This window comes from Rhipicephalus sanguineus, chromosome 4 (genome assembly GCF_013339695.2).
Source record: "Rhipicephalus sanguineus isolate Rsan-2018 chromosome 4, BIME_Rsan_1.4, whole genome shotgun sequence".
Taxonomy (NCBI): domain Eukaryota; kingdom Metazoa; phylum Arthropoda; class Arachnida; order Ixodida; family Ixodidae; genus Rhipicephalus; species Rhipicephalus sanguineus.
The window spans coordinates 205,317,513-205,325,666 of record NC_051179.1 but is presented as its reverse complement, the minus strand read 5'-3'; the positions used below and the strand labels follow the sequence as shown (position 1 = coordinate 205,325,666).

At 44.2% G+C, this 8,154-nt stretch overlaps 1 long non-coding RNA gene across 1 annotated transcript; it reads right to left on the bottom strand.

Moving 5' to 3' along the window:
* Positions 1-1,808: 1,808 nt before the first annotated feature.
* On the bottom strand, positions 1,809-3,867 carry LOC119389169 (uncharacterized). The gene is made up of 2 exons (XR_005183043.2): positions 3,554-3,867; positions 1,809-1,947 (listed from the first exon to the last, which is right to left on the bottom strand). It is a non-coding gene; the product is annotated as an uncharacterized LOC119389169 (long non-coding RNA).
* Between the last annotated feature and the right edge of the window lie 4,287 nt (positions 3,868-8,154).

Sequence of the window (8,154 nt, the reverse complement as noted above, 5' to 3'; positions counted from 1 at the left end):
ATGTGCACCTAAATCTAAGTACACGGGCCTCGGCATTTTCGCCTCCTTCGAAAATGCAGCCGCTGCGGCCGGGATTCGATCCCGTGACCTCCCCTAAATTATTTTTTAAAATGTGTTTTTGAAGATGGTTATCATACGTCGGCAAACTCACTCATGAGTCGACTCACTCAGATCGAGTCGCAAGTTTGAGTAAGTCTAGGTGAGTAATATTTTGGCTTGTCTGAGTCCTAGTGAGCCCTCAGTGCAAAATATATTTCTTGAGTGAGTTCCACCTTTAATTGCTGACCTCAGGTCCTATCCACTCACTTATATGCATTATTATCAGCCTTATATCAGCTTACATTTACATTCAGATCTATTCACACATATCTCAATGCACTAGCATTCATGCGCCATCTCAATGTTTCTTGATCCGAGGCACGAGTTAGGGGAGGGGGGTGCCAAGACTTCCTCGTGCGAACTTTTTCTGGGACTTTTTTGATAGAAATGTTAGAAATATCTCGTGTGAGTCGCATATTTCATAAAAACGTCCTTACCTGGATTGGAACCACTCATAACTCATATGTGATGGCACAGGATCAAGAGGCGTATCGTAGAGCACCTATTATGTGTGATATTGGCATTAAAGAACGAAAGAAGGAGAATTTCAAGGGTTCGTTTTTTCTTTGTTAGACACTTCAATTCACTTTCTTCAGATTTTACACTATATATACTACAAATAACATCCCCTATACTTTCCTTGGGTTTCTGGTCTGTTAGTTCTATTAAATTGGCATTAAAGAGCATTCACACTATGATCGGAAAAGCTAATTTTACGCCAGTGGACTCATGAGCCGGCTCACTCAGACCCTCATCAAGCCGTGAGGCTGAGTGAGTCCGGCTGAGCAATTGTTGGTGAGTCCGAGTGAGTTCTCGGTACAAAATTTTTCTTGAGTGAGTCCGAGCGAGTTCCAATATTTTTACCGACCCATGGTGGTGATCTACCTTAAAAGGCTGTGGTGTTGTGCTCTTATACACGAGGACAACTGATTGAATGTTGGCCTCAGCTAGGGCTGCAACTAGTGAAGTAGGTTGAGGTTGTTCAGATTCCACCCCCCACCCCAATATTCTCGTGCTTTAATTTTCAGGTGATACTAAAATATCCACACGCCTTTATAGCGATGATCACCATTTGCCAAAGTTAGCCGCTCTAGACAAAACCACCCCGAAAAAAAATTGCTGGGTACGGCACTGACCACACACAGCCGCTCCATTATGATGGGGTTGAAATGCATAACTGCACGAGCACCATGCATTTGTAGGAGGTTATGAAACACGAGGAACTCAAAAATAATTCAGGAGCTGCCTGCTACGTCATTCACCACATCCAATTTGCCACATCGTGCATGAGCTGGTTCCATTCCATGCCTGCAAACCTCTAGATTTTGTGACTCCCAGTAAACCTCCGCCATGTGTAGCTATGCAGGTCTATTAAAGATTACAGAATAAATCTAAACAAATGAGAAAATAACAGCTGGAAACTGCTTGGCATAACTGCTGAAGAAAGTGACAAAGTCTTTAAGTCAGCAGACCAGTAGTGCCTACCAAAGGTCTTGCATGGTTTTGTCCATGACTGTATACAGTAGTGTCATTCATTAGTTTCACAAGCTATTCTACTTGCGAGCATGAAAAATAAGCAAGTGCAGAGTTATGCAGCGGCTATCACAATGCAATGCTTTAGGGAGATGATCTGAATTCTGTCCATGGCCTGCTGCACTTTTATGATACAGGAAAATTAAAGGAACACCAAACATGACCAAATGTTAGGCAGATGAAGACAGAACAAAATGTTTTATTAGCAATATTTAAAATGCTTGCTTAGTGGACCTCTTTAGGGGAGGCTTAGCTTGTGAGCCAGCTTCATGTGCGGATTCATTGCCACCTTTTACACCCTTTTTCCTTTGCAACCTGCGGCAAAAGAAGCCTTGATTGTAACAGACATCTGTGTCATGGCAAACACTCTGTAAATGCTGGTAACAATCACAATTCTCGTTCTTCCTAATATTTTGTGTGTGAATAATTTGCATGAAGTATGAGCTAGCATTAAAGAATTAAAATTTCAATGCTGTAATAGCACATACATGAGATTGCAGATAATAATTTTGGTTATTTACAGAACACACCACATCCTGTGAATAACCGAAATAGCTTTCAGATGGTGGTATGATATATCGCATTTTCCTGAATTTATGCAGTAAAGTTCTCATGAATTGAAATTCGACAATTTAGGGCTAAAAAATCATATAATTTTGTTTCCATTGTCTCGATTTTGTGTCACATCGGCGTAATTTCGACTAGAACACTAACATCACAGCCGACGTAACCTTCAGCAGCCAGACCTGTAACTGCATGATGTAGTTATTGTGAAGTATTGTGCACACCAATTGCAATACTAACAGTTTTCATGCTGGATTTCAATCTGTAAGCACTGTACAGCAGCTCTAGTGCATGCACAGCGTGAGGACACGTATTTCAGGAAACATAGCTATAGGCTAAAAATGGTCCAAAAGGGGCCAATATTATTCAAATAATGCCCATCGCAATCATGACACCACCAGTGAGTGTCGCCAGTATGCTTATTGGATTGTTTGGAGCATTATGAAAGAGAATAACATGGTGCTTAAGATGAAGTACAAGAACGTTCGTCATCTTCACTTCCTCCTGTCTAAAGCACCATTTTATTAATCTTAAAACGGTGGTCTCCTGTTTTATTCACTTTCAACAGTGAACAGAAAGCACTGCTTTTTGTGCCTTTCCAGAACATGGTAGTCTTGTTAATAGTGGCATACTTTTGTGTGTACTTGGCTAACTAAAAAACGTGCAAATTGTGCTTGCTTTATTCATTTGCCAATACATGTACTTTTGTTTTAATTTTGCCCTTCCTGCCACTTTCACCGACTGCAGTATGTACAAGATAAGTTACTGTGAATAAACGGTGTAAAAAAGGAAACTGGGGTCAATTTAATTTATTACGAAGACACAGCTCTGAGACACTTATCTCCGCCTCTCCATTTTTATTAACAGCCTGCGCTTTTCCATGAACAGCGGACTTTAGAGCCAGATGCACGAACGCTGGCAAATTAACATAGCGTTCAGTCCCAGCCAAAAGTTTTCCTTTTTCTTTCTTTCTGCGGCGACACGCACCTGCAATTTTTTCGGTGGTTTGCTCCATTCTTTGTCCTGTCTGGTATAACGGCGAAAAAGTAGTTTGGATGCGACGTATTTTGCTTAATTTTTTGCGCTACCAACGTTCGCTTGCGAGAGATACTGCCGTTGCAAATCAGTCACGAAAGCAGTCACTCGCGACTAGCCAGACATCATATCGTTAGAAAACCGTTAACAATTAGTAGATCGCGTGAGGATATGTAGCACAACAGCAACAAAGCGTACCGAGCTAATAAAATAGGCAGTTTTAGAATAGCGTAGACAAGCCTTTGCGTTAGCATTTCGAACCGCTGTGCATGCGTCGTAAGCTGCAGAAACGCCGGCATCAGCTGAATGGTTCACAACTTACCCATGGGCGAAACGAGGCACAGTTCCGAGCTATAGATGTTTGTCTTCATCAATGCGGTCACTTCAGTCAAGATTTTTCACGAGGGAGGATGCGTTCGACGTATAAGAATCGCGAAAGTTTGTTGAGAGTCCGTATTGAAAAACCTTGCGCGACGAAACAGGAAGCCGCCATGACGCTTTCCCTTCCACGGAAGTAGATGGTGCTTTGCAAAAGCGCTGCCAGAACAATGCACTGCAGCAGTCTGAACAATCATACCACTCGAGTTCTATATTATTTCTCCTTGGCATTTTTACGTTATAACTTTATTCATTATTGCGGCATGGGATCACGACGCGTGCAACCTGCGAAGGAGAGTTCTTTGGTTGCATCGCCAGTATCATCATCGGCGGCAGCCGCCAAAATTGAATGCAGAACCGCAGCAAAGGCCGCGCAGCAGATAAAATAAAAACATAACGCTTAGTAGGTAACCGTAATAATTCGCTCTGTGAGACTTGATAACTTTCCACAAGGCATGTGGCAAAATGGTCTGCAATGCGCTTACTTTGCGGGCAACTGAACTTGTCCATTTATTGATATACTATAGTTGTAGGAACACTGACTCTATGCATAGACATGTAACCATTGAAACACACAATGGTGTCTAAGTGTGCGCAAACATTCACTTCTCAATGCTAGTACTCAACACAGGCTTGAATAAATGGCACACAGTGCAGCAGCTCCTGGAAGTACATACAGGTATACACAGAAAGCATATTTATTTACCAAAGTAATTCATAAAGCAAGAGTGCATATAGGACTGCTATTATGTTTGCATAACTTTATCTGCCTCCAAGAGATCCCTGTGACAATGGACAACATTCTGTTAGAATCCCTATACTAACACCTGGTTTAAAATTTCAGGCACACTGCATTTATATAAAAAAAATCAAACAAATCTTATTTATCTATCGCTTATTCAACACAATTGTTTCTTTACAACACCTGTCATACAGAGTGGTGCTACATGGAAACTGTACATGCAATTACGTAGTGGGTGGCAACTGCATAGCAACTCTCTCAGATGAGTTGGTGCTCTGTACTCGTGCAGCAACTACCCCTGTACAGTAGGTGAAGTTTCATGTTTTTAGCTCACAAGTACTTGGGTTGCATTTTACCCATGAACTTCGAGAACGTTCGGTTTTACGGTTTTTAGACCTTAAGAGATCCTGCAAAGGACATGCTTGCTGGGGCTACTACCCGAGGGCTAAGAAGGGATTGCTTCCCTTTGATTCAGCACATTTTAAGACAAATAAGAGAGCTACAGCTTTGGTGTGCCTGGAATCTGCTCTAAAAAATCGTGCCCACATCAAATGGTGCCCAATTTTAAGAACCAAATATGCTTTCGGCTGCAGGGTTCCCCAACTCAGTCTTGACTGCTCTTCCTGAAACCCTCCGCTAAAAATTGAAACGTGGAACAGGATGTGCAACTGCGAAGGTTCACCGGAAGACCCTTAGGCCAGAGGTTGTACAATACGTTCATATAGTTTCCCACTATCTTAAGAAGATGAGAAGTAGGCACGGTGTCACAATTTGTTTGTCTACTCCTAATAAGGTGGGAAAGCTGTGGCCATGCATTTGCAACACCAGTAAATGTGGATGCTGGAAGAACCACAAAACGCTGTTGGTCAAGTGTTCCACAGGGGTGGCGTATTGCATTCCCATGTCATGTGGGATGTTCTACGTTGGCGGAACTGGGCGCTTTTGTCAATCACCATTTGGGGGGACACGCATAAAAACTGCAAAAGGTAGATTACAAGTACGCAATGTCAGCAAAATGTGTGGCCCGGTTTAAAGGGACGACGGTTTGCGATAGGAGTGAAGGCAGCACTGCACGTATCAGTTTAGAAACCTATCATATTAAGACATTTGATAAGTGCATTAGCACCATCTCTTGCCCTCTTTAACGCTGAGTTTCAGTATTCAGCATTACACGCACTACAGCGCTGCAGTTTACAGATGAAAAGGCTATCCAGGGCCCCTTTAATCCAGTTGTAGGTCAGCGCTAGTGTGTCCGTGTCGTCTCTAGTGCAGTGGTTATCAGCCATGGATGATCTGGGAACCCCTTGCAGTGAGAGACAAAGGGTCAGAGTAATAAATTAACACAACATGCAGCTGAAACAGGTGGCTTTTATTTCTCCCTGGCAAAGCATGGTCAGAGTAATGTGCCACGCTGATTCGATGTCAACAGCTTGTTAACAAGCTGTGCTGTGTGCAGCCACCTTCAACCTCTTTTTTAACAATGTTTGTTCTTCAAATATTGAAAGCTAGAGTAAGTGTGCTCGCGCACATATGCCGAAGACAACTGCAACAGAAGCTTTGAAGCCATCTGATAAAGAAGTGGAATTATAGGTTAGCTTTGCCGCAGTGCAGAAGTTTTACGCGGCGAAGCATACCACAAATGAAAAGGGGCCGCTGTCGCAGGGTGTAGTCAGCCTCCAAAAAGTTTTTTTTTTTATGAGTGTCGCGGACCCGTTGGGGTCCGTGGACACCCAGTTCAGAACCACTGCCCTAGTGGGTGTGTTCGCGCGGTTACTCGTCAACAATGAACCAACCTGCCCAAAAGGAAGTATTGACGATGTCTCGTTCTGTCTTGGCAATTTGAACATTGCGCGCGTTCTTGTTGTTAAATGGGAAAGAGAAAACGATGAAAACAAGAATCGACACGGTGATCAAGGCACAGACCAGTTTGCTTTTAATAACGGGAGTTCAACAAAACAGCGCACAATGCTACAGCCTGTTGCCACACTACAGCCTGCTGAATGGCAAGGAAACGATTGCGGATCGTGTTTGCCGCAGAACACTCTAACATAATTTACTTACATAATTGGCATGTATGTCCAGTACGTACTCGTCCGTAAACAACTGGAAGCTGCCGATGCAGTCGCTTGCCGTTTGCAGTCGTTTACACGTTGCGAAAAGAAGCCTCAATACAGGGCATAACGACACCGGCTGGTTATCTCATAGCAATGAGAGTTCACAAAACAAGAAGCACACATCGCGTTCATACCGGCTTTGCCATCGAAATGACCGCATGCTCGTGTGCATGGCAGATGGACACGTAACAAATGGCAAAGACCTCCTCACACGCAACAACATCGAATGATGACGGGCCCGACAGCGACCGAGCTCTTTTCCGACGTTCGTATGTTCCACGGAAAAAGGAATGTTGATATCCGAGGCTTTCCCTTCCACACAACACGCGACAACAGCTATCTGCAACCATGGAGGCACTGCACTCTAGGGACTAAAACAGCTAGGGACGTTCGCGCATTTTGGTGCCTAGGCCGCGCGCGGTCGTCAAAAAAGCACCTAGCTTCGCGCGCTCGTAATAGTTCAAGCCGTGACCGCGCCGCGGCGCCAGTGGCCGGCTGGACTTGGTCGGGATTGTAAAAGCGCGCCGCCGGCAGCTCTGTTGAGAATATTGAAATGTTGGACCCGCTTGAGTCAGCGAATGTTGCCACTTGTTTTGTCTCGTTTGGAGTCGTTTTGCGACGGTGCGCACAGTCTCGATACGTGATACTTTCGGTTCCTCAATGTGAACGGAAAATAAAAGCAAAAGGCAACTGATTTTACTGCTGGCCTCGGTGCTCACAGCGTACAGCGGGAGACAAACTCACGGCTTTTCGAGGCGCTAACCTGCTCATTAGCGCCTCAAAAAGCCGTGAGTGGTTAAGCGGGTTAAACTTTGCAAGCAAATAACCAAGGCCCATGAATGTATGCGGAATCCCATTTTGTGTCCGAGTATATATCTACTACGTCATATCACCTTTCTCGCGCTTCGTTCCTCCGCTCGACGCCGTCGCTGTGCAGACAGTACCAGAACTGATTAGCAATGCGTTCCACCTCTAGAATATGATGAAAAGTCCGGTTTCGAAGCGTCCATCGCACCATTCTACGTCTGAAGAGACCTCCGTGACCTACACACCTCCAGCACTTTTTGTTCGGTATTACTTGCTGATGGCGCTGTTTTTTCGTCCCTGTCGCGTAAACACCGGAAGCGTAGGATGATAACAGGAACGTCACATCTTAAATGTGAAAATTGCGTCTTGCCGCTGTTTCATTCGCTGCTTGTCGACCTTTTGTGGCATTATTCCGCTGTTTTTTTTCTTTTTACCAAGAAAGCGCAATAAAATCGTATTTCCGATAATCGCACATGCATCAAGTGGTTCTTGTGATAGAGTGAACTTGGGCGTGTTGGTTAAGCATGATGAAACACACAGCGCGAGTAAACAACGGGGACACAGGAAGGGAACACACACAGCGCGGTGTGTGTTCCCTTCCTGTGTCCCGTTGTTTACTCGCGCTGTGTGTTTCATCATGATTCTTGTACTTCGGTCTCGAAGGGCAACACATTTTTTTTTTCATTTACTTACATTACTTCGTGCATTGAAGGGAGCTGAGCTAGCTACGCGGCAGAATGCAATGCAACCAAAAATGAGATAAAGCATGTCTCCAAGAATGTCTCTGATATTACTGAGACATCTTTACTGAGTCTCCTACTACCATATTGTGCTAACAACACAGCGGGGGTTGCAACGCGCGATTAAGCGCGCCGCAAGCAA